Raw genomic sequence first — 26,038 nt, 5'->3', positions numbered from 1 at the left:
CCGCCCAGGTATTAATACTGTGCTTTAGCTGTGAAAACATTTAATGTGGTTAATTTGTTGCTCAACTGTTGTCTGCCTGAGAACTCGTCTTATTCACCTCTAACCCTCACTTAGTGATCTTTATCATCCTACCCTCTTCAGGGTCTTAACCTTAGTTAATTTTACTGTCTAGATTTACAGACCGCAGCATACTGCGTTCATCTAACAATGGATAGTACAATTCCCTCAAAGTGTCATCTGGTGGGAGAGAAAATGATTGCAGGAATTTTTAATATTACGCTTTGGGAAATACACTTGCTGCTATGTGATTTGTTTCATTAAAGAGACACAACAGGAAAAATTAACGAAATCACTTGGTATTAGAGGACAGTTTAACACATGTTATATCAGTACTTCCTAGCTCCATTTTCAGGTCCAGGTTGTTTTTCAGCCCCTACCTGAGTATAACAAGCAACATTATAGAAACACCTAGTGGGCAGGTCTTGTCTATTGATAGACCGACAGATCAAGCAAGTGCAATAAATGTTTGTTCGCTTCCAAAAACTCTCCTAGAAAATAAGATGTTATTCATGTGAAATACCTCACTGACATAGATTTTATAGATTGCAGGATGTGCTTCTCCACAAAATACTGCAGTTTCCTTTGGGAAGGATCACTTAGAATATACAGTAGCAATGCTTATTACTCCTTATTATATTTATTTGAGCTATAATGCAACCCATATAATGTTTAGTTTTGTTTAGTTTGACATACGTGTGATACTGATCTTGAAAGCCGATCCCTCCTGCCCAAACATTATTTGGCTTCCAATCTCAGTAGTCCTCCCAGTAAAGACAGAGTAGGCGATTGTTCAAGTTAAAACATAGCACAATGATGCAAAGAACCCTATTAATCTTAACATCTACTTGACTGACAATAGCAAATTCTCCTGCATAATCCTGTTAGAAAGTGGACTATTGTATTTTATTCACAGTTCTCTATCTCCCTTTGATCTTGCTTAAGATGGGTACACACTATAGGTTTTTTGTTCAATAATTGGACAAATCAGCCGGCATCCGACTGTTTGATCAGATATCGTGTAGTGTGTATACTTACACAATGATCTAAAGTCGCCCCAAAGTGCTGATCATCATGTCGTTTGGTTGGTCGTACTGTTTAATTTTTGCTGACCAATCACCTTCCAATCCTGCAGTGTGTATGAATTCACCCGACTATCAGCCAATAATGTATCTCAGAGTGACAGGTCTCATTCACCTGGTCTGCCTGCTGCTGGTCTTGTCATGATCCACGGTTTCTGTCAACTCTCTGGGGCTGTTTTGCATTAGAGAAGAGACTGATATCGATGGTACGGGCTGCTCCCCCCTCTCTCCCCCTGCACATGTAGTCTTAACCCTCTGTGTGCTGACTGGAACTGATAAGATTAGTGCAGTGTGAGGAGATTAGAGCAGCGTTATCCGTTCCTGGGGCTAAGCTTCAGGTGCCGGAGATAAAGCTGTCACACTGTATTTACAGCCAGCTTACAGTTCTGCACTAGGCACAGTGCTGTGTCAAGACAGGCTGCCCAATACAATTGCCGGGCTGAATGTCTCTCAATGAATTAAGACCTGAGCTGCCACTTTTGCCTTTTATGGACTACCTTGCAGCCGATAATTTTGACAGACGAAGAGCAGAGATCTGATGATAATCGTGTATAGTGTGTACACGTCAATCGGTATGCTGATCGGGATTTTTTTAATTTATTCTGCTGTTGGTATATCGTTAATCGTTGACTTTTCTGTAGTGTGTACCTAGCTTTACTAATTTTTTCAGACCTCAGGGCACATATTTTTTTATTTGTTTTTGCACATCAAATGCCCAAAGATTCTGCAGTGTGGGACACACACAAGTAAAATTACTTTCCAAGAGCCACAAAGAGCTAAAACAGGATTTAAAACTAGCTTCCCAGTTCAAAGACTGTGTCATTGTACATACTGCGCCACCTCATAGCCAGTTTGCTGGGCTTTGAAGTGTTTGCCTCAATAGAGAATAAGCGATTAGTCTCCAGTCTTAGTGTAAGAAAGAAGTGGCTTTTATATCCTTTACAAATAAAAACGAGTATTTAAACTGATCACGATTGATGCCTATTCATTGCTTGCAGTAATATCTGCTTAATTCCCCAAGTATTACCACAATTAATTACATTTCTGACCATTTTTATAATATTAATATTTTTATTTAGTGTAAGCTTAAAGCAATTAAAGAGAAAAGGCAGAACAATTATCAGGGTAATTCCTATGGCTAGAATTAGTACTATTAAAATGCACCTATAATATAACAAAAGCACAATATTTGAGAAGGATTTCATATAAACAAAATAATGATCTTTTCATTGGCAGATTAAGGTGATGTTCACCCACAATAAATTTCCAGCAGGAATTCTGCAAATATCAATTGCAAGTGTACTATGTCTCAGCCTACCACCCACCCGACCTATTATTATTATTATTATTATTATTATTATTATTATTATTATTATCTTTGACTTATAAGGCACCAAAAAGGGTCCGCAGCGCCGTACATTACATATACAGAAAACAGAACCAAGACACAACATGATACACAAATATATACAAACACAGGTGACAGGGTAAAGCAAATCAAATTATATCTGACAGATAGTGAAAGGGATAGTAGAAATCAGCAAGAAGGCCGAAGATTAATAAAACAGGGAAAACAGGGCTAGCGAAGCAGGCCAAGAGGTACAGAGGGTGAAGGAACAGTAGAAGGAGCACACAAGGAAAGAGGGCCCTGCTCATGAGAGCTAACAACCTAAAGGGAAGTGGGAGACACATAAAGGGTGGTACTAACTAGGGGAGAGAGCCAGGACAAGACCTAGCTCCTTGTATTAGGCTGGGGAGCATCAAGACATGTTTACATTTAATCAACACTCAATCCAGTATGTCTGTTGTAGTTTGTTGGATGGCCGCCACATGAACTCCATCAGCAGGAATGGGTGTCCTACATTGAGTGTAGATTAAATTCAAATGTGCTCATCCCAGCGATATCTTCTGAAGTGCAGAGTCTGGTTAATAGGACCATTGCAGTTCTATTAGGGGGGGGGGGAGAGGAGGCAGGTTCCTATGTAAAATTTGAACTTCTTTAATATCCACAAATGTGCAGAATTATAAAACTCACAAAACGTACTTTCCCCACAAAATAAAATTAATTTACAATACATACTGCAAGGACAAAACTCATTAAAGTATGCTCAACAATGCTTTTACTTTGTATTATTTTTGCAAGATTAATTGGTTTGTATAAAAAATTACATTGTTAAATTACACATTGAAAATATTAGAAACTTAAATAGATATCTGCAGTTTATTTGTATCTAATGTGTGTGCTTTAGTAGCAACAAATTACTTCAAAACATGTCTGGGATCTTGTTTCCATGGAAACAGAGACGAAAATAGGTTTATTTGTTTTTTCCCCGCATTATCTGTCACCGTGTTCTAGACAATTGCTGATACATTGTTTGCTGACATGATTGAAATATGATATTACAACATATGCTACTGGTGTCATACTTAAACCTTCACATTATTGATAGTGAATCTCTATCTATCTATCTATCTATCTATCTATCTATCTATCTATCTAACTAATCCTTTGGGGACCAATTATATGTTTCTCATTACATTAAATTCAGTTATGTATATGATGTTTAGAATAGATTGGAAGTCACATGAATAGAAGCATATCTTTGTGACTGAGCATCACTATATGTTGCAAATTCATAGTCATGCACAAATGCAGTTATCTATAATATAAATGTCTAGTGGCGTGTGTTAGTCTGTCTGTCTGTGTGTGTGTGGGGAAAAAATAAAACCAAGCTGCAGCGCCACCTGCTGGGCGGAGTTATACACTGACCTACTAAATTCTTAGTGTGTGTGGAAAAAAAAATTCAGAAAGGGCTGAAATTTGGTATACTAAGATGTTTTTAATTTGTTAATTTAATTTGTTAATTGTTAAAAGTGTTTATAAAGATTTAAAAAAATAAATATATATATTTCTTGAAGGAGAAGTGACAGTTGGGGGTGGTTGGTGGTTGCCGGGGGTGACAGTGGGGAGTGGTTGGTGGTTGAGGCCTGGGCTATGGCCCAAATGCATGACAAGAACCTTTTTAACACCTTAAGTAGCTTTATTTGACTAGAATGCATGAGTATCATGCACGGGTTAACTTGTTTAGCATATGATGGTATTGCCAAGGGACAATTCTCTTGGTAGGCTGCATTATCATGAATATTGGTTCAGTCCCTAAATGGCTGCCTTCTCTGTGCATAGGCTACGTAGCAGCATAGGACGTGTAGTTTAAAGTGTATAACAACAATTATATGCTGGCATTTTGTACAGCATAAAACATTCTCCTAAAGTGTACTTTTACACTACTAATATAACAGCTATATATATATATATATATATATATATATATATATATATATATATATATATATATATAGGTGTAACACACACTTGAATAAGTAAAAAAAATTATTACAAAACAAACAATTTCTTTCAATTTCTTTCAGAGTACATGTGCAACAATTGCTGAAAGGCATGACATTCAGAAAGTAGGAACAAATAATTGAAATATACTTGATGTGATATGATTTAATTGTTTTATATTTTATAGTAGTATAACTTATAGGGGCTCATGCTGAGTTCAACATAATTTGTTTGTCAGGCGCCGTCCCTGTGCTCTTCCGTCCGCACAGGGACGGAAGCGTTTTCTCCTCCTGGAAGTCGCGTCTGGTTTCCTGGCAACCAGACTCGCTAGACCCGGCCGGCAGCTTTCTCTGCGCAGGAGCATCCCATTGCAAGGCAACGGCAAGTTACTCAGTCTGACGTCAGCCCCCGAAAGGGTCATGACCTCGTCTAAAATGAGTGTGGTTTGGGAAGATTGGATCTAATTTGCCTGGATCAGAAACATGGCCTAATTGGTTCAGATTTTGCAATTGGGAATATTGGCAGGCAGTGCCATAACTAGACATTTTGGTGCCCTGGGCGAGACAGGGCACCGGCGCCCCCCATCTAAGTGGGAGTGGCATTTGGCAAGTGGGTGTGGCCAACCTAATGTGTGGGTGTGGCTAGCACTTTACTGAAAGAAAAGTGCTTGATTGAGCCAGGGCACAGAGGCAGGTAGCGGGCGGCTGTTGCGCCCCCTTGGGCTTGCGCCCTAGGCGATGGCACCGCCTGCACCACCCTAGTTACGGCTCTGCATACACTCTAAATTGTCTACTGTCTAAAAGGGAATGCAAAATTTTGTAGGAGAATGGGAAATTTTATTGAAAATGGTCAAAAGTTTTCCTATGTGCAGCACCTAAATGTCACTTCTTATTGACACTTCTTGACATAATCCACATTAACTCAAACTCACAATTTTGTATATACAATTTAAAAATTTAAATAAAAATCAACTCTATTTTACACTCAGTAATATTCACACTCATACACAAACTATTTGTACCTATTTGACCGGTAAACTATATTTTAAAATGTCAACTGTTTCTAGAGATAGTACCAGTTTAGTGCAGTACAACTTTCCTTCTGTATGATAGGTGTGCTTTAAATGTGCTGTGCTTATTCTGCATATATAGACAAAGTCACAGTGCAATTTATCTTGTGCATTATACAAGTTAGAGATGCTCACTGACCCCCGTGTTTTCGTTTTGGTTTTGGTTTTGGATCTGGATTACCGTCGTGTTTTGGTTTTGGTTTTGGTTTTGCAAAACTGCCCTTGCGTGTTTTGGTTTTAGTTTTGGTTTTGTTTTGCAATTTTGTTTAAAAATCAATGTTTTTGGGCATAAAATAACCAAATTTAGTGCTCCACCTGTTTCTTGGATAAGTAAAGCTAATAAATTATCAAAAAATTAGTTTAATTCCTGGTAGGCCTTCATTAATTCTACACAGAAACCAGATTGTCCTCCTCTCCATCTATGCATATTGGTAATGTAGCCATCACCTTTGGGTGTATATTACACCCTACACTTATAGTTAAATATCTAAAGAAATGGACAAAGGCAGTTTGGTTTCGGTCTCTATAGGCCCCCCTCCACTTGTAGAAAATTCAAAAAAATTCAGCCGTCATAGACTGTACAATATTAATTGAAATTCACAAAGCCAGTTTGGAGTCAGTCTGTGTATGACACCCTACACCAGGGGTGGGCAAACCAGTCCTCAAGGGCCATATAACAGTACATGTTTTTAGGATTTCTTTAATCATGCACAGCTGAGTTAATCTATTTGGCTGGGTCAGTAATTATCCCAGCTGTTTCTACAGACAGAAATCCTAAAAACATGAACTGTTATATGGCCCTTGAGGACTGGTTTGCCCACCCCTGCCCTACACTTATTGAGAAATTGCCAAAACAGCAGCATTTCAAGACGGTATGTGATATAGAAATGCCTCAAGTCCCTTTCCTATTTTGGGGTCGATTGCACCCTATACTTATACTTATAAGTATACTTATTTTTTTTGGGTGTGCTTTTTCCCTGATTTAAAAAGACTATGTACTTTTACATCGTCTTTCCCAGATGAAGTACTGGGAAGACTACCATCAGGACTGTTGACAGAAATTGGTTGTTGATTCTGTTCATATGTGGACTGCTTTGAATCCATTTTAATGAGGCCAAAGCACTTGTAGTGCCAGAAATTGTATTAGATAGCTACTGCTGACAAAGATGACTTTTTTTGACAGACAGAAAAATGAGTGTAAAACACTGGGGAATATTGCACACCCCAAATCACTTGTAGTGTAAAATATTGGCTTGTATAGATACTGTTGACAAAGATTACTTTTTTTTGACAGCCAGAAAAATTAATGTAAAACACTGGGGAATATTGGACACCCCATATCACTTGTAGTGCAAAATATTGTGTTATATAGATAGTGCTGACAAATATGACTTTTTTTGACAGCCAGAAAAATTAGTGTAAAACACTGGGGAATATTGCACACCCCAAATCACTTGTAGTGCAAAATATTGTCTTATATAGATATTGCTGACAAAGATGACGTTTTTTGACAGCCAGAAAAATTAGTGTAAAACACTGGGAATATTGCACACCCCAAATCACTTGTAGTGCAAACAAATTCTAGAAATACTGCTGACAAATATGACTTTTGACAGCCAGAAAAATTAGTCGAAAACACTTTGGAATAAGGGAGACCCCAGATAACTTGTAGTGCAAAATATTGAAAAAAATGCCTCCTCTATCCTCCTCTCTTCCTGCTCTAACAATTGCTAATAGAATTGGTAATAATAATAGAATTGAATGGAATAGAATTGAAATAATAATAGAGCAATTATTGCTCTATCCCTGCTCTAATACAGCCTGTGACCTAACCCTGCTCTCTCCCTCTGTCAAATGGCGATGGATTGCTGTGTAGGCGGGTATTTATGCTTTTCAAATATTGCCAGAAACGTGCTCTGAGATCCGACTACATCACGATGACGTTTTGCCTCGATATCGACTCGGTACTCGGATAGGCGAAGTTTGTGTGGGTTCGGATCTCGGGAAACCGAATCCGCCCATCTCTACTTAGTACCGTATTCATCATAGAAGGTATTGCCTAGATACATTTTAATTAGGGATGTGCACCGGCGACTTTTGGTGTCTCGTGTTTTGTGTTTTGGGTTCGGATTTGTTTCGCAAAACACCTGCCGAAAGGTTTTGGTTCGGATTTAAGGTTTTGGATTCGGATTTTTTTTTGAAAAAAGCATAAAAAGTTCAAAAATCAAGTTTTTGGGCTTATTTTCACTCCTACGCTATTATTAACCTCAATAACATTCAATAACAAGCATTTCCAATAATTTACAGTGTATTCTGAACACCTCACAATATAGTTATTAGTCCAAAACGTTGCAACGAGGTATCTTTCTGGACTGCGTAGAGGAGTGGGTCACCACAATATAATAAGAGCCCCATCAACTGGTCTTAATCGCACCAAAAAATGTACCTGGACTGCGTAAAGGAGTGGTCACCACAATATAATTTAAAAACCCTGAACTTGTATGATTCGCACCAATAAATGTATCTGGACTGCGTAGAGGAGTGGTCACCACAATATAAATTAAAAACCCTGAACTTGTATGAATTGCACCAATAAATGTATCTGGACTGCGTAGAGGAGTGGTCACCACAATATAATAAGAAAACCATCAACTGGTCTGAATCGCACCGAATAATGTACCTGAACTGCGTAGAGGAGTGGTCACCACAATATAAATTAAAAACCCTGAACTTGTATGATTCGCACCAATAAATGTATCTGGACTGCGTAGAGGAGTGGTCACCACAATATAATAAGCAAACCATCAACTGGTCTGAATCGCACCGAATAATGTATCTGGACTGCGTAGAGGAGTGGTCACCACAATATAAATTAAAAACCCTGAACTTGTATGAATCGCACCAAATAATATACCTGGACTGCGTAGAGGAGTGGTCACCACAATATAATAAGAAAACCATCAACTGGTATGAATCGCACCGAATAATGTACCTGGACTGCATAGAGGAGTGGTCACCACAATATAATTAATAAAAAACCCTCCACGGCTCTGAATTCCCCAAATAAATTTTCTGGACTGCGTAGTGGTGTGGCCCAGGTACCCAATTTGATACCGGGGCCACAATATAATAAATACACCCTCAACTGGTCAGAATTCCACCAAACAAGTATCTGGACTGCGTAGTGGGGTGGCCCCGGTACCCAATTTGATACCGGGGCCACAATATAATAAATACACCCTCAACTGGTCAGAATTCCACCAAACAAGTATATGGACTGCGTAGTGGGGTGGCCCCGGTACTAAATTTGGTACCGGGGCCACAATACCTCCTCCAAGTTCCAAGTGTAGTGTTTATAACATATTAACACTACACTAATTCTAGCACGTCAATACCTCTTGTTTTAAATAATGACAGGGCATTTAACTTTTGATTTAATTTTTTGAATTTGTTGACATTTTCTTTTACTTTTTGAACATGGCAAACGACTGTTTAATGGTCACATAATGCCAAATAAAGAGTTGCAAGATGGAATTGTCCTTGGGCCCTCCCACCCACCCTTATGTTGTTGAAATAGGACATGCACACTTTAACAAACCAATTATTTCAGCGACAGGGCCTACCAAACAACTGTGGCTGAAATGATTGGTTTGTTTGGGCCCCCACACCAGAAAAACAATTCATCTCTCCATGTACAAACTAAACAGGCTCTACTGTGGAAAGATGTCGTCCTCATCCTCAACCTCTGATTCCTCTCCCCCTACAGTGTGTACTTCCTCCTCCTCACACATTATTAATTCGTCCCCGCTGGACTCCACAACCACAGGTCCCTCTGTACTATCTGGAGGGCAGTGCTGTACTTCATTGAGGAATTGATTATTCATTTTTATAAACATCATTTTTTCAACGTTGTGAGGAAGCAACCTCCTTCGCCGCTCACTGACCAGGTTCCCCGCTGCACTAAAAACTCTTTCCGAGTACACACTGGAGGGGGGACAACTCAGGTAAAATAGAGCCAGTTTGTACAGGGGCTTCCAAACTGCCTTTTTTTCCTGCCAGTAACAATATGGACTGTCTGACATGTCTTTTTGGATGGTGTCAGCAAAATAATCCTCCACCATTTTTTCAATTGTGACAGCATCCAATGCAGCGACAGTAGACATGTCTGCAATGGTTGGCAGGTCCTTCAGTCCGGACCAGATGTTATCAGCATCCCCGCCAGCAGCTCTTTTAGGAAAACTGAGTTTTTCCCTCGCAGCCATAGATGTGGAAGAAAATGAGGGTGGAGCTTTTGGCATGTCACGGTCCTCTTCAGAGGACAATCTCCTGACCAGAAGGTCTTTGCACCGCTGTATACTTGTGTCCGCCAGAAACAGAGACAAAACATACGCTTTAAACCGAGGATCGAGCACGGTGGCCAGAATGTATTCCTCTGACTTTAAAAGAGTGACCATTTTCGGATCCTGGCAAAGCGTACGAAGGGCTACATCCACAAGAGCTACATGCTTGGTGTAATCGCAATGGTTTACCAGCTCCTCCCTCACTTTCTCCAGCTGCTTCTGCAAGAGCCTGATCAGGGGAATGACCTGACTCAAGCTGGCAGTGTCGGAACTGACTTCTCGTGTGGCAAGTTCAAATGGCTGCAGAACCTTGCACAACACGGAAATCAGTCTCCACTGCGCTTGCCTGAGGCGCATCCCCACTCCTTTGCCTATGTCGTAGGTGGCTGTGTAGGCCTGAATGGCCTTTTGCTGCTCCTCCATCCTCTGCAGCATATAGAGGGTGGAGTTCCAGCGCGTCACAACCTCTTGTTTGAGGTGATGGCAGGGCAGGTTCATGCTTTTTTAATGTGCCTCTAGTCTGTGGTAGGCACTGGCTGAATGCCGAAAGTGTCCAGCAATTTTGCGCGCCACCGCGAGCATCTCCTGCACACCCCTGTCACTCTTGAGGTAATGCTGCACCACCAAATTAATGGTGTGGGCAAAACATGGGACGTGCTGGAAATTGCCCATATTTAATGCCCGCACAATGTTACTGGCAATGTCTGACACCTCAAATCCCCATGAGAGTCTAAGTGGGGTAAGCCACTGGTAGATAATTTACCTCAGTTTCTCTAATATGTTGTCAGCGTTGTGCCTCTTATTAAAGCCTGTAATACACAATGTTGCCTGCCTTTGCACGAGTAGCCATTTTGTAGATGCTGCTACTAATGCAGCTGTTGCTGTTGCTGCGGAAGGGGATGCATCTAGCCAGTGGGCTGTCACAGTCATATAGTCCTTCGTTTGCCCAGAACCACTTGTCCACATGTCCGTGGTTAAGTGGACAGTGGGTACAACCACATTTTTTAGAGCACTGAGGACACTTGATCATACTTCTCTGTACATTTTTGGTATCGCCTGCCTAGTGAAGTGGAATCTCGACGGGATTTGGTACCGGAGTCACAATACCTCCATCAACCCTCTAAATCCCACTCCACTGATGGCGGACACCGGGCGCACGTCTAACACCAACATTGCAGTTACAGCCGCAGTTATACGCTTTGCAATAGGGTGACTACTATCGTATTTTGTGGTCATGGCAAACGACTGTTGGACGGTCAATTGTTTTGTGAAAGACTTAGCGGTCTTACGACTTCCCCTCTGGGAAGATGACCGACTAACAGCAGCAGTGGCAGTAGTAGGCGTACCGCTGCAGGATTCCTCGGATGAATCCCTTATTGGAGAGGACTCAGTCTGGCTGCTGACTTGGGCTGCAGGATTGAATCTGATGGAGATCGTGGAGGAAGTTGACGAGGAGGGTGTTGCTGGTGTGTATCCAACTGGACCACGGGATTTAGGTGTCCCTGTACCGATGACGGTCCTAGCCCCAGTTCCTGAACTAACCACTGAACTATGAAGGTTATTCAGATGACGTATAAGGGAGGATGTCCCTAGGTGGGCAAGATCCTTACCCCTGCTTATTTGAGCTTTACATAAGCTACATATGGCCATACATTGGTTGTCTGGATTTGGATAAAAATAACTCCAGACCGAAGAGGTGCATTTTTTGGTCTTCTGACCAGGCATGACGATGGGCTTTTTCATCCCATGGACATCAGCTGTTTCCCCCCCTGGTGCCTCATTTACAATAACCACATCACCATCCTCATCATCAAGTTCCTCCACAGCGCCAGCTACATCATCAATAGCCTCCTCCCGAGCCACCTCTTCCCGTACAGTGATGGGAAGGTCAGGCTTGACAACCACCAACACCCTCGGACTCGCCTTGGGGATTTGTGATAATTTCTCTTTAGAAGGCAGAGTTGTTTGCTGTTTTGTTGCTGACAGCATAACTCTCTTCAATTTTTTGTAGGGGGGGAGGAGGAGGAGGGCTAAGATCCTTGGGTGAAGCTGGACCACTAGTCATGAACATGGGCCAGGGCCTAAGCCGTTCCTTGCCACTACGTGTCATAAATGGCATATTGCCAACTTTACGTTTCTCCTCAGATGATTTTAAGTTTCTCTTTTTGCTATTTTTTGAGAACTTGGGCTTTTTGGATTTTACATGCCCTGTACTAGGAGACATCGGGCTTGGAAGACGACGTTGATGGTATTTCATCGTCTATGTCATGACTAGTGGCAGCAGCTTCAGCATTAGGAGGAAGTGGGTCTTGATCTTTCCCTACTTTATCCTCCAAATTTTTGCTCTCCATTATATGTAGCACAAGATACTTCAGAATGTGTGAACTTGGTAATATTGCAGTACCAATGGGCTTATACTGCAGGATTGGTTTTGCAAATTTTGTTGTAATTAAAAAATTTTACAATTATTTTTTTGTATTTTTTTTTATAACTTTTTTTTAATTTTTTAAACACTTGGGAATATTGGGAAAATAACTATGCCCTTAGAAGCACAGAGCACAGGACACAGGACCACTGGACTGAACAGGACATAGTACACAGGACCCAGCAGCACCACTGAACTCAAAATTGACAGACCACAGCACACAGCACCACTGGACTGATACTGCAGAATGTGTGAACTTTGTAATATTGCAGCAGTACCACTGGACTTTTACTGCTGAATGTGTGAACTTGAGAATATTGCAGTACCAATGGGCTTATACTGCAGGATTGGTTTGGCAAATTTTGTTGTAATTATAAAAAAATTGAATTAGTTTTTGGTATTTTTTTTTTATTAACTTTTTATTTTTATTTTTTAAACACTTGGGAATATTGGGGAAATAACTATGCCCTTAGAAGCACAGAGCACGGGACACAGGACCACTGGACTGAACAGGACACAGCACACAGGACCCAGCAGCACCACTGAACTCAAAATTGACAGAGCACAGCACCACTGGACTGATACTGCAGAACACAGCACAGCATAGCACAGCACAGAACTAAACAGCACAGCAGGAGATCTACCAGAACAGAGGACCACCTAACACACCCTCCCTCTACCCTGATCAATGCCCGAGTGAAGATGGCGGCGACTAGCGGGGAATTTATAGGATCCGAGTATCGCGAGATCCGACAGCGGGATTATGACTCCGAGCCTCGGTTTCAATTTTTCATTTGACGCCAATACCCGGATCTGTCTCGGATCCGACTCGGATCGGCAACGTTCGGGTGGGCTCAGATTCAGGAAATCCGAGTGCGCTCATCTCTAATTTTAATACGGTTTGAACAAGAGACTTTTCTTCATATCAGCTCCCTGTTGAAAACTGTGAAGAAGCCACAATTGGGTTGTCTAAATCTACTGCTTACGTGTATGTTTTGTCTGTGTAAAATGTTGGAGCTAATACAACCTAATAGATTGACAGCTGCAAATATGAAATATTTATGAATATTAAACATCCTGGTAATTTTGTAATCCAAGTTAAATAAATCTGTTCCTTTTTCCATGGGTTACATAATTTAGCTTTACGGACATTGGCTGCTTCTGGTGGAGTTGATGCAATTATAATTTAAAGATAAATATTCCGTGTACAAAGCAAATACCAGAACTGTGCATCACAATTTACACTTGACATTTCCATGTGAGTCCTAAATCACTGGATACAAGTTCTCAGAACTGGAAGCACCAAAGCCAATCTAAAATAATTTGATGAAAGTAAATGCGGTTCTGTACATCTGTTGAAGGATAGTGTTTATTTTGTACCCTACTTTCCTACTTTTTCTTCCTGCTTTGTCCTTTCCTATTGTCTTATACAGTATACTGTATATGTTGAATTCTATGTACTAACATGCATAAAGCCATAGTGGCCCGTTTTTGGAGCAATAGGGCTTTAGGTAATATTGAGGTTTTTCGGCGCAGGGTGGAGGGCGTGAGCAGAGCAACGGGCTGCACTGTAATGATTAATATCATACCATACATGAACGTATTTTCTCCACCTCAACTCCGCCAATGAACACACACAGATTTGGTCAAAAGGCAAATATGGAGGTAAGAGTGGAAACACCCTTCATATTTATCTTAATACAAAGTCTTTACCTTGCTTCTTAAAAATTCTGCCTTGCTTTATTTCATTACATATACTACTGGTACTATTCTGAGCACTGAGTGCATTATACAGTGAGTTCTCAAAATCTTACACTTATTAGATTGTAAACTCTCACAGGCAGAGGCCTATTTCTTCTTAATTTACTGCTCTCTCCTATCCTGTCGTCCCCACACCCCCCAATCAGGTGCCATCTGCCAGGTCACCATATCTCGTCCTTCTGCGTCTGCAGCATTACTGTTTCACCCATGTTCCTGGGCACAGTTTTGCTGCAAGCTGCATGTTTCCTGCGTATCTTCACCCCTATCTGCCTTATGCAAGTTTGTTACTATTTGTTCAATACATCTCTCTCTACACTCACCTTTTAATTGATGTTGTAAGATACTAACATAATGTTATCTTATCTCTTTTCTTCCTTCATGTTGTTTTTATACAGATTCAGGTAGTTCATATATGTAAAATTTCTCATTTTTTGGAATTTATTGTGTACTTTTTTTTTCTTTCCTGTAAGCAGTTTCATATGTATAAATTATCTCATATAGCAAAAATGGGTTGTAAATGTTCTCCTGGACAAACCATGTTACAATGCAAGGGGTGCAAATTAGTTTATTATTTTACACAAAAGTTAAATACTGGCTGTTTTTTCATGTAGCACACAAATACTTGATAGCCTACTGTAATCAAATAGGTCCAGGAGGTGCAGCGCCTTCTGGGGGTCCCAGGAAGCTAAGTTCCTATTTGGAGCTCAAAGAGCTTCAAGTAGCGACAGGGCAGGGACTGCTGCCCCAGAATCTGGCTGCTCTCCCCTGGTATATTTTCGGCCAGGGAGCAGAGCCAGACCCCGGAGCAGGGTCCCTGGAAGTAACTTTTGGCGGGAGATTAAAAAGATAAATCTCTCGCCCTAGACAGACAGACAGGTACCAGGGGAGGGGAGTGGGCTGAGCCCCTCTCTCCCTGGCAGCTCGTGGACAGGGGGGGAAGTATACTCTCCCCTGTCACTAGCAACAATGTTAACGGTCTTAAACCTCTCTGGGTTGATTCACGTGCAGGCTGCATGAATCAGCCCAGATTGATTAAAGGGACAGGAGGATGGTTTACCTCCTGCTAAGACTAGTTTCCAAATGTGTATAAAAAAGGCTCTGTTTTGTATAAAAAGTTGTTCTTCTTTTCTCATCTGACTGATCACTGGTACCTTTAACCAGCAAATAAACTGAATTTGCTTCAAAGAACTGCTTGAAAACGTCTCTATGCTGATTCCTGTGACCAACAGATAAGACCAAACTCTAATCTGTTCCTGGCTGTTCTGAGGTCTGTACCAAGCACCCAGTACCACCTCTCTGCCCACTACCCAGCAGCTCTGGCCAGTGTGATAGGCCAGGGGGGATCCATCCACAGCAACCTGGATCCATAGGAAGAGGTCAGGGGTACCCGCCCAGGTATACCAGTAACGATGTTTGTAATGTATTGCAGTTTTGTTTACTGTATAGCAAACATATGCTCAGTTGATGTGTCGCGACACCTGGGGGTAAATGTATCAAGGTGCGATTTTGCAAAATCAGCAATTTTCTCAGGATTGTTGACACTCGCAGATGTATGAAGCTGAGATTTCATATAAAGTCTCCAGAGATGTGTTTCTGGCAAAAGCACTATTCCCAAAATCGATAGAGATCAAATTCCCGACTATTTGCCACTTTAGCTATACAAGTGTCAAATATATGAAGCTGCGATTAAGCAAACTCTCCAGAGTTTAACTTTCAAACATGCCAGATACAACGCGCTGCCACGTGTCCCCCTGCTATAGTGTCAACCACCCCGGCTAGTTTGCCTAGTGCTGGTTAAGTGAAAATCGGGGGGACGCCACGCAATTTTTTCCCCCAATTTTCACGGAAGCAGCAATAGGCTGGCAGCACTAGGGTTAATAATGTCCGGGCGGGGGGACCCCACTCTTTTTTAAAAAAAAACAAAAAAACTTTTATCTATTTTTTACAGTGTTGACAGCTGCCGGGACCTCCGGCTGTATGACAGGCAGTGTAACAGTGTTGGTTTACTATACTCGCAGCTACAACATGGGAGAGTTAGCTAAACATGGGAGTGTTTGACATCGCAGCAAATCGCCAGAGATGACCAGCGATTTTGAAGATCAGGGTAAAAATCGCAGTTTAATAAATTTGAGAAATATTTGACTAAAATGCCACGATTTTAAAATGCTGAAAAAAAAATCGCATCTTGACACATTTACCCCATAGTGTTAATTGAATATGTACATGGATGTTGTTTATCTTTTGACCAGAAATTACATCATCTAGAGTTGCTAGACAAAGGGCGGAAGTGACATCCATACGTTGATTTTAGAGCTATGGGACTATATAAACCTACCTTTCTCAGTGCTGTCTATGACCCCTTGTTGGAAGAAACGTGTCAGCATCATCTGGTTGGAATCGTATAACCTTTACAAGCCTGCACTGGGACTATCCTGCTGGCCAGGATCTCATACCCCATTGGAACATCTGTGCAATTTTAAGGAAGTCAGATAAGCCTTTTATAATTTATCTAAGATATTGGCGTTTGGATGCTTCTTATGAATTTTTTTAATTATTAAAATTAGCCTGAAAAGAGGAATTAAGATTATAGTGATTGATTCCCTTTCTTAAGGAACATACCACACTCTTGTTTCTCCTTTGAGTTCTAGACCTCTGTTGAAATAATCATCACAGTATAACAAATTGACAAGGGAGACTCCTTACACACTCCATCAAACATATCAGATAAGCCTTCTATATTCTTTGTTTTGGTATGCGGCTATTTTGCTCTATACCTGATAATATTGGTTTAAAAAACCTTTTTACACTATGTATGGCACTTCCATTTTTTGTTTTGTTTCTTAGATTCTTCATCTGCAAACAAGTGCTTAAAGACAGCCTACTGTATGTTACATTAATTGATTCCTTGGTTTGTTCACAATTATTACTTATTGGTTTTCACCTAGCGCCTGTTTTGCTTATATTTATATATTTTGCTATTTGTTGTTTGTTTAATTTGCTGTTTTTGTACTCTACTACCTATGGCATTCTGAACCATTGTGGCACTGAAGTTATGAATTTGTATCCGGACCAGGGCCCTATGGAGATTGTGTGTGTATGTGTATGTGTATGTGTATGTGTGTGTGTATGTGTATGTGTATGTGTGTGTGTGTGTGTGTGTGTGTGTGTAGCACAGTTATGGCCATTTACACAAGTAAGCGAAGGCTTAATGTGCACAGAATGAATGTATGCAAAATTTGGCTCCTGTTGAATAAGCTGTGTAGAACATGACATTGCTTCCTGAATGGGAGCTAGTTACTGCAAGTGCCTCACTTTCTGCCCAACTGAAAAATTTACTTTTTCTGTTGCAGGACAAGATGTTTTAAAGAAGTACAAGGGGTCGGGACAATGCATATATAGAGGGCATTCTCAGTTTAGTCTTAGAGCTTATTTCATCTAAATGCATACTTACCAACTTTTTTGACCTGTCATCTGGGAGATCAAAGAGGACAGGTCATGTGACATGGGGTAGGAGGGTGCCCTGCCCCTTATTATAAAATGCTGAAATTCACAGCATTGACTAACAGGGGGCGAGCCTTAATGCTGTGATTGTGTTGTTAAGCCCCACCCACCGCTATTCAATGCCACAAATTTTGGAATTTTTATAGTGGGGTCGGGGATATGGTGACATGACGATGTCACCACACCCCTCTCCACAAGGATCCGGGAGGATGCCTACTCCCAGAAAATCAAGAGCCTCCTGGAAATTCCAGGAGACTAGGCAAGTATGGCTAAATGGCCTAATTTTTACACACCCTATGGGGTAATAGAGATCAGGGTCTGTAAATACTTTCAAGGAACACGGTCAAGGTGAAACTTTGTATGAGAATGCATGTGTCTATATGTACAAGTGTCAATGTGATAAAATCATTACAAAGAAAACAATAGCAACCTCACTGTTCATTTACTGTAATGATTTATTTAAGACATAAATAAGGACCAGCGAGCAGCATTCACTACTTCACAAATAAGATAGAGTCCTCCATGCCTCCTGAGAGAGCAGGTAAACTCTCGCTCATGGGCACTTACCTGCCTGCAAAGTGGGCAGGGTGTTCTGTGATACAAATGATGTTGTGCAGTAAGACAAAGTGTATTATAAACACAACATGCACTTGTTGCCCCTTCACATGGAGATGTGGATCAGGGGCACACAAGTGCAGCAGGATATGCAGCCTGTGTGGGAGACAGAGAGAGTGTGTTCCCTCTGCCAAACCAGCAATGCCAAGCCGGGATGGTCATAATACAGGTCCCAATGTGCACCCCCTTGTCATAATGTGCTCCAGGCCCAGACAGCTCAGCAACTATTTACATTAGCACCTAAAAGTTTCAATAGTCTGCGAGCATCAGCTTGCCTTGGCCGCCTTCACCTGCTGGAACATATAGTTTCACAAATCCTAAGTAATAGCAAATAAATACACCAACACTGTTTGTAGAAAACCTTTATTAGGAATAAATACACAGTTCACACCCTGTGAACAGACATCAGGGACCTTCTGCATACATATAACACCACCAAAATTGGTACATGATCCAAAAAGTCTTTTAAAACATTACAAAACACTGTCTAATGTTAAAGGTATACAGTGTCCTTTATTAGCATTCATTCCTGCAAAAAAGAAAAAAAAGACTTAGAAGTGCACAAAGGCACAAAGACACAAAAGTGATAGAGATCAGTGGTGAGAGGGAGCACTTACCTATCCTGCTCACCATCTCAACTAAGTGTGGAGACCACTGCAAACTGGTCTCCTGAGACACCTGGGTCCAACCAAACCACATTTTTTATGATGGAAATGAATAAAATAGTGGATCGTTTAGGTAGAACCCCAAACAAAGGATGTTACAAGCGACTACGTACATTCTCTGATATCTAATCTGTCCCAGATGAAGAAGTGTACGAGTCTTGGAGGGACACTACTACCCATTATTTGCAAGAGTGGTACTGTTCAAAGGTACCCAAAAGGCAGAGAATTGTAGAGATGTTGTTTAAAAGCAATACACATCAATGGGCTAATTTGTGTATGTTGCGGACAACATTATGTGATCTGATTTATTACATGGAATTTATTTGATTGGATAATTCAATTCACATAATTAGAGTTTGTTTACATTTTTTATTGTATTGTTTTCTTTGGATTCATAAGTGTAAAAAATGTATATATCACCTTGTATTGTTTATTAGATGTTATAAGATTGAAATATGTACAATATTTATTAAATTTATGTTAAAAGGTTATCTGAATCATTTTATGTCAATCAAATCTTGTGGACAATAAAAAGGAAACAGGATGTAGGTATGGTATGGCCTTGAAAAAGATGTTCAAAGTTTTAAACGTGTTGCAAATTCTCTTCTCTTCATCTAAGGACCTTCACCCTGGCTGCATTGCAACACAGCTGTCTGTTCAGGCCCTTTAAAGTAACTGCTGTATAGGAATAAGATCTACAAGCTCTGGTAGGTGTCTAGATTATCCAAATTTGATCACAGAGACACCACACCTGTTAATTTTGGTTTCAATTGCTTAATCCTATTAAATTAGATTTGTGTAGAGGTAATGCATTATGTGCCTCTTTCTCTCTTATTACATCTATGTATGAGAATTGGAGTAAGTCATTGGATCTCTTCATATGAATGGAGGATTATACAGTCTGAACGATACATCAACATCATCATCAACATTTATTTATATTGTGCCAGCAAATTCTGTACCGCTTTACTATTGGGGACAAACACAGTAATAAACAATACTGGGTAAAACAGACAAAGAGGTAACTGGGCCCTGCTCTAAAGCCTACAACATGGTCTAAATTGAGTAAGCAGGTTTACCTAAGGGTTGTTTTCCCCTGAAGATGGTAACAACTTTCTTTGAAAGTAAGCGCACTCATATAAGGGGTGTGGGGTTCTTTCATTCACTCATAAGCTTCACAAAAGAGCATTGACCCATGATCGAGTGGCACGGAGACACTGATTTACAGAGCCAGAGAGGAAGCCCATCTCATTCTTAGCCTTACCAAAAGATGTGCTCCAAAAGGAGAGCATGGTGGAGGCTCAGGAACATCTGTTGAAGAGATTCACTGTGGTGACTCCCAGATTGGAAGTATTCAAGAGAGAAGATGAACTGTTCAAACTGATCCAAGAGTGAATAGTGCAGATAACCAAACTGCTTGCAGTCCAAGCTAACAGGTCATAGAAGTTTACATTGGAACCTAGGTAAGGGCCTGGAGAAAGACTCAAATCTCTTGATGGACCAAGCAAGAATAAAGGTCCAGGTGAAGGCACTACCACATATGTAGTGCAGGCCACTTTGCAAAATTATGTTCAAAGAGATTTGGAACAGAGAAACCTTCCAACTTGGATAAAACTGAATAGAAGCCATTGGGAAAGGGGGAAACTTTGATAAATCTTCACTGTGGGACAGCTCCAAGCAAACCTGTGGGGTGGAGTCTCCCATGACTTAGTGGTGGTTCTGCTCAACATGTTCCTGCACGCATCATTGCACAGTCCTGTCAGGTCCTCCTAGATGTTGAGTCCCTAGAAGCAGGTTTAGATTTAAAAGGGCAAGACTCTGGTATGCTAGTTATTTTTAGAAAGGCTGCTCACACCCTCTATGTGAAATGAAGAAAACAGTAAACATTATTAAGATGACTGCTAGCAAGAGCTGTAAAACACATCACCTGCTATGTTTCTGCTTATAGTGCCTCACACTTACCAGAGCATAAAACATACTGGCTGACACACATTTTTTACAAAGGTTTGGCTGCAACTAAGTAACATCAAAGAGCGAAAAGGGCCTTAAAATTACCAAAGGTCAAAAGTGATGAGGGAGGGATATTGAGGAAGACTGCCAAATTATTAGGGTCTTGAATTTTGGCTATTAATGAAGCTTTAAATTTCGAACAATCTACTGATGTTTTATTCAGAGCTATTACATTTTAAAAAAAAAAGGAAAAGAGGTCGTAGATACTGCTCAATGTGAAAAGTAATAGCCATTGATTATAGTGTTTGATGGATTTGTAGTAGATTCATTGGTGAAATATGTTCATCAATATAAGGTTCATGCATTTCAATGAAAGAGTTAGTTGAGTTTGAATGAAAAACCTTGGTTTAAGACATGACATATTGTACAAGTTTCTCAAAAGGAGATGGCTCGTGAGCACTTTCCAACCTTTGCCAAGAACTATATTTTTTTGGACAACGTACAACAAATAACACGGTCATGTGAAAATCTAGGGTGTTTCCTTGATTAAGGCTGGTTGCTAGGTATATAAAGGACAGATCTACATGTACCAGTCTATCAGCTGCACTTAGCAGAAAGTCAGCCATCTTTGCCTGACAATCCAGGTAAGATCATTCACCAAATACTGGACAGGGCTGTATGATAGTGATGTTGTGCAGGACACAGGTAATAAACTAATGTTAGAAATTAATGTTATGTCACAGTTTTTGACAATTTAATTTTTTGACCATTTTGTATTATGGGGCAGCAACAATTATAGCTTTCTGCATGTGAGCATTGCTTATAGCAGGGGTGTCCAACCTTTTAGCTTCCCTGGGCCACATTGGAAGATGACGAGTTGGTTTGGGCCGCACATAAGATACACTAACAATAACGATAGCTGATCATCCAAAAAACCATAGAAAACATAGTTAACACATATATATGAGAAAAAAAGTGATATATATATATATATATCACTTTTTATTTTTCAAATCCCCCTATACTTACCTTTCAATCGCCCTGTTCAAAAAATCCTCTCTAGTTATTATACTATAATCACTTTTTGTATTGTTTCGATGCAATATCAATAAAGTGCATTTAAGCCAGGCATTGTATATCAGGGTGCCCTGACCAGGCCTGCGGTACCTGACATATACATCACTGTGACCCCAATTGTGACCTGTTTTGCTAATTACACCACTATGTTAGTTAAGGGATAACAACTTATAATGGGCCAAAGAGAATAATATATAATGCCCCATTAGTATTACAAGTAGAAGTATGTAGCAGGGAGATAAGGTCCATGATGCTCCAGGACCAGGTGACTTTTATTCACTGGTCAGCGTCTCTTGAAATAATAAAAAAAATCCCCCTTAACTTACCTTTTAATCGGCTTGTTCTCCTGTCCTCTACTCTTCTTTTCTCCAATTCTGTGGTGCTGATTGTTCTTCTCGCGCGGGTGACTCCTCTGTGCTGCGCTCCGCAATGGATGTTGGGCGTGATGACATCACGCCCGACATTCACTGCGAGCACCGCACGGAGGAGGAGAGACAAGGGAGGGAGCCGGAGTACCAGCTGACGTGACCACGTGACCGCAAGGTAAGTAGTTTCTTTTCTTTTTTTTGCAGGATTTTTTTTTCCATTTGCAGTGCTGCCCCCTTGCCACAACCAAAACTCCTTCTGGGCCACATTTAAAGGCATGTGGCCCGCGGGCCGCGGGTTGGACAACCCTGGCTTATAGCATCTGGCTAATAAATACTGAATCTGAGTTATTTGGGCTACACAAATTGTAGAACACACCACAGGTGTAACTAGTCTTTGTTTGTTTGTGCTTTTTGAGTGGGGGGGGGGAAGGTATGTATTTGGTTTTGGTATATTTTACAAATAAAATATATCAAAACCATCCTATATACTTATGCAAGCAATGCCTTGAATATAGCAATTTTAATAATAATTTACAGATTTACAGATTGTTTTACTGCAATAATTATTTACAGGCTGTATCTACAGAATCCTCTTTGCAGCCTTTAGTAATGTCATAGAAGAGTAATAAAAAAATTGCTCTATTCCATATGACCATTATATATAGATATATTTTACAGAACATTTCCCACCAAAAAAGTGGAAAATCATCTTATTTCTGTTTTTTACCCTAAACACAATACATAAATAATTTTTAGTGAATTTAGTAATTTAGCATGTTATGCTTTCTAACTAATAATGCATTAATACAACAGGAATGTGCTCAGCCAGTCTTCTGCTTGAGGCTGCAGCTAACTCCCTGCTCGTCCTTTATACAAACTATATAATCGTAGACAAATATTATCACCTTTAAGCATTACCAGATCTACCAGCATGGGAAAAACCACTAATATAGACACTGCATTTTGTTCAGCTTGCTTCATTATAGGACCAATCATGATAGGCAAGCGCAAGGACAGGGGGGATAATGTGTCTATAATCTCCTCTCTAGTATGTATTATTGTTGTGTATGTATATTCATTAACTTTGATCAAAGGTGAAGTTAAAATCCCCATATCAAAACCCTGTACTTGCTCCTGTTTTGCAGTTCTTAAGAGAATTCTACCCCTGCACATACATTTACGCAAAATTTTGGTCTTTCCTGGTCCCATTTTTTCCCCACTCCTGGTCAGTTTTTCAATAGCAGAGGTGCATGTGGATGCTATTCCTTACAGGAAATTAATCTATTAACCTATAAGTTGTGCCATGAGATGAAGAAAGCCATACAATTAACATTAAATTCAATTAGAATTTGGTATTTAATTATGGTATTCTTATATTTGATTACTTTTACTGTAACATAGATTTGACAATACACTTTTACTCTTCTAGTGCTTCTGACCGATACAAGACAGCAAGATGTTGAAATTGTGTGTTCTTCTGTTGGGCATTTTCATATGCGTTACTGAATCAACAATCTGTACATCCCACGATGCTATTAGTAAACGTAAGTTTCACGCTTAATATATTTTTTCTTGATTAAATATCGAAAAGTGGATTTGCCATACTTTTGTATAATATTATTTATCGCTAGTGTTTGTGCCACCTGCCTAATCTCCAAGACAATCCAGGAGGCACCCTACTGGATCCCAAGTGGAGGCGAGGGTTAATGATACGGTTTGCATTATCGCGCCTTGCCCCCCACTGCGTGATGTCACAGTGACATGATTGCATTACCACGTCCCCTCCTGCACTTGCCACCTGTCCTCCCCTCCAGATTCTCCTGGAGGGGTGGTAGCAACAGTTGCCAAATATTTGTGATGTGAACTGCAGCAAAATATTTGTGCAAAATGTATGAAGTGTGCCTATACGTGATAGTTCTTACATCAAACTTATTTGGTTATTTATTTATTTCATATTGTTCAGTTTGTGAGAAACAAGACTTCTCCATTGTAATGAGGAGCTGTGTTCAATTATTATTCCTTTGTAAAGCTATAGAAGTGTTCAGTCATTGTTTATGATAATGTTATCAATGTGCAACTCTATCCTATAGCTGTGTAAGAATGATGCATGTTTAGAGCAGGGAATATAACAAGTCCCTCTCAAGGTACAATTATACCTATAATTACTGTTCTGTTCTCTGCTTAGAACAGCCCCTGAAGCACATATGGGATCACGTGTTTTAAAGAGATAACTATAATAATCTGTGCATTTGCATTTACTGCAAAATGTTTAGTAATAAATTGCACTTATATTTTCAAATTTCACTTTATTTTCAGAGATTAAGAAAAATTGTGATAAACACAGCTCTATTTTGTCTAACTTACCTCTTGGAAATATTGCGGTCAGTGGTCTCCTCCCTCGTCAAAAGTAAGTTCTCAATGGAGTGAAAAATAAATAAATGAATTTTGGAAATACATTTACTATACATACGTCATACTATGAGAATAATGATAATTGTAACTGCGGGTGAAGGGGCAGGGTAATAATGCAAAGTGTGTACACAGGCTTAGCAGAGCTGGACTAGCTTGAAGGACACAGTCACACAATACTAAACAAATAAGGAAAGAAGATCAGGAAAAGCAAACATAATTTTCTCTATTATGCATGTGGTGAATGTGTTATCAAAGACACAGCAATGACATAATTAGTATCTTCTCAAGATTCCCACAGCTTTCCCATATTATCTTCACAAGTGCCATCTTCTCTTAGCATTCAGCAACTGTAGCCTTCCCACACCAAAAACAGTGCCAGCAATAGTGATCCATTGTGGACTATTGTGAGTGAATAATTCTGTTTAACAGTTTAGTCTACTAATGTCACATCTGGTGGTTGGAAGGTTGATCATCCTGAGCAAACAAGTTCTGGTTCCATTTGGTGAGCTGTCTATGATCTCATCAGTCATTTCAAATCACCCCTAGCTTGACCATAGTTATTACAGCTGAGTATAATTGGTAGATGTAACTCAAAAGGTAAAAGAGCAAAATACTATATTTTGCTAAAAGAAGAGATGTCCTTTCATGCATGAATATCACACTCTGGACACTTTATTTCATCATCCTATCAGTCTTTTCTTTCTTTTTTCTCTTTCCCCCTTAACCACCAAAAAACTGCACTTAGTAACATTTACAGTAGGTAGTATGTAACCTGGTGTTATATTGATTGCTGCATTTGACAGCAACTGGCAAAGGAAACATTGAAAGCAGGAGAGTATTTGGACCAAACTACTATGTGATTGGTATAGTGTCAAATAATAGATTGTTATTTGAAAGACACCCAGTACATTCTTCTTACTAAAAAGGGGAGAATTGTGTGCCACGTCCTTCCCTTATGACAAACATTGCGCAAATGTCTAACTAAACAAAAAATACAGCTAAATCAAATTGTGAAATAAAAATAAACCTCCAAACTTTACAGAGGCACTAACCACAAAATTGTTCTTTCTTTATTTGAGATACGTGCAGAAAAGTAAACGAGAAAACAAAGTCTGTTGTATATGCTTTTATGCTCTGTCTCAGGATAAAGACACATCTGTGGGAGACAATGAAATTGTTTACACATAACAAAAGCCAAAGGAGGTCCCTTCTGATTCCTGCCCCTCTCCAGTCCCGCCCCGCTTCCCTGTAGACAGATGTCTAATTGGAAAGTAAAGGGAAAGCGGGTGGGGGATGGTAACACACACACACACACACACACACACACATGTCTAATTACTGTTTGTATCAGGCGCAGTCAGCGCATGTGC

At 40.1% G+C, this 26,038-nt stretch overlaps 1 protein-coding gene and 1 long non-coding RNA gene across 2 annotated transcripts in view; one reads left to right on the top strand and one right to left on the bottom strand.

Moving 5' to 3' along the window:
* Nucleotides 1–1,336, bottom strand: part of LOC142094975 (uncharacterized) — a 38,649-nt gene extending 37,313 nt beyond the window's left edge. The window contains exon 1 of the long non-coding RNA XR_012677727.1: nt 1,096–1,336. This is a non-coding gene — a long non-coding RNA (uncharacterized LOC142094975). The remainder of the gene's footprint in view (nt 1–1,095) is intronic.
* Nucleotides 1–26,038, top strand: part of LOC142094976 (uncharacterized) — a 218,906-nt gene that overhangs the window by 172,786 nt on the left and 20,082 nt on the right. The gene's annotated exons all lie outside the window — the stretch shown is intronic.

The sequence above is a fragment of the Mixophyes fleayi genome, chromosome 6 (assembly GCF_038048845.1).
Source record: "Mixophyes fleayi isolate aMixFle1 chromosome 6, aMixFle1.hap1, whole genome shotgun sequence".
Lineage (NCBI taxonomy): Eukaryota > Metazoa > Chordata > Amphibia > Anura > Limnodynastidae > Mixophyes > Mixophyes fleayi.
The sequence above is the reverse complement of the archived record's forward strand: the minus strand, read 5'-3'. Positions and strand labels throughout refer to the sequence as shown.